A 1,941-nucleotide genomic window follows, 5' to 3' on the forward strand; every position below is an offset into this window, starting at 1 on the left:
CATCCGCACCTGCGCAGAACGTTTTCGTAGGAGGTGTAGGACCCAGGAGCGTGCACTACGCATGCGTCCTTTCTCTGCTTTGCTAAAGACCGGAAGCGCAGGAGCTGTGTTTATGCACTCTCTAGATTTTGTTACCTTGGTCTCCCAAGACTTAAAGGTAAAAGTCGGCCGCCCTAGCCTTGGAAAATTTAAAAATAATGGTACCACCTTTTTTTTTTTCTCTCTCCTATCAGGCCTTTTCCTTTTGCAAAGGGGAAAAAAAAAACCTATCTGCCTCAACCCTCAGCTGAGCAGCCTTCTAGTTCACGCTTTAAAGAGTTGTCGCTCACACTCGCGACGCTGGGTAGTTGCGCGTTTGGCAGCCGAAAAGTCACATTATTTAAAATTTAGAAGCTCTTGCCTGGTAGAAAGAAACTAAGCGCGGTGGGAGCCCTATTTGGGGGTTTTGTTTTGGTTTGGTTTTACTTGTTTTTGCACATGGGTCACCATCCTCCACCCAGGCCTGGCCCCTAATTCAGAGGTTACAGCAGTATGAAATTCCATCTCAAATTCCTGCAGAGAATTTAAAGTTTAATGAATGTTAGCTATTGTTACAATCACAGTCACAGTATACATATAACCAAGGAAGGAAGTAACAGTATTTTATTTCTCTTCTGGCAGGATCGGTGTGTTTGGCTGGTGGAATATGAAGATATGTAAAAGTAAGAAAAACAAGTCAACGTAATACACAAGTTAGTTATATCCACATGTGAGATAATAAGCCTTCTCACCCAATGTTGGCGAAAATGTAATCTCATGACTTTCTGACAATTAGGCAAAATTTTTGGCACACCTGGCTGGCTTAGAGCAGCATGGGACTCTTGATCTCGGGGTCCTGAGTTCCAGTGCCACCTTGGGTGTAGAGATTACTAAAAATAAATAAACCTAAAAAAATGTATTAAATATTTTAATTTTCTCATCCTTTAGCCCAGCAATCTCGCCCTTCGGAATTTATCCTAAAGCTAATGAGAACGCTAAAAATATTTTTGTATGAAGTGTGTTCATTTAACCTAAATGTCCACATTGGGACGTTGATGAAATAATTTTCAGCCCCTCGTTTAGCCAAATCTTCCAAAGTGGGGGAAGAGGGGAGGGGATGGCATCTTCCACTAACATTGTTTGAATTTTCAAAATAAATGGCTACAACAAATCAGAATCTTGGGGACCCCCCCCCAGTGGAAAATAGAGATGCACAACAGTATTTTGTATACATTTTCAGAGGGTTCACAGATTTTTCTTTAAGTCTGTCCTTTAAGACCAGAGTAAAAATCCTGGCTGTAGAATAATTAAGGACTAATGTGGCAAGAAAATGGGTTATAAAACCCAATTAGATAAAGATGGCTATATTTAGACCTAAAGCAGTACAAAAATGGTGTTATATCTGCTAGCCATTATTTCTCCTTGTTTTCAAAAGTGGCTTTGGGAAGTGACAATTAGGAATCAGAGATACAGAGGCAGGATTCAATCCTATAGCAGTACTAGGTGACCCCACATTTCTTTTCAGAAAACTCTGAACAGATCCATCCTCTTTTTACAGTTTTAAAAATTTCCTCTGTCCAAAAAGTACTATCATTATTTTAACATTTAAAGGAATGGGTTTTAATTTTCATTTATGAAATGGGACACCCATGATTCTGGCTATAGGGGTTCTTCAGAGTTGCTTCAGTGGCCACCAAGGTGAGGAGTGGTGGAAAGATGTCCAAGTAGATTTGGTGTTTATGGATTGTCATTGTAAACAATACAAATGCCCTAACCATGTAAGTAATCCTCTAATATAATACAGTGAATTTCATGTAAGAATGAATGAATAAAAATAAAATTACTTAAACATTTAAAGTTTTAGGTCTTAAAGGGAGCTCCTATATAGAACTCATCACTTCCATATCTAGTATTCCCTGACCT

The sequence above is a fragment of the Phoca vitulina genome, unplaced genomic scaffold, assembly GCF_004348235.1.
Source record: "Phoca vitulina isolate PV1807 unplaced genomic scaffold, GSC_HSeal_1.0 scaffold4, whole genome shotgun sequence".
Lineage (NCBI taxonomy): Eukaryota > Metazoa > Chordata > Mammalia > Carnivora > Phocidae > Phoca > Phoca vitulina.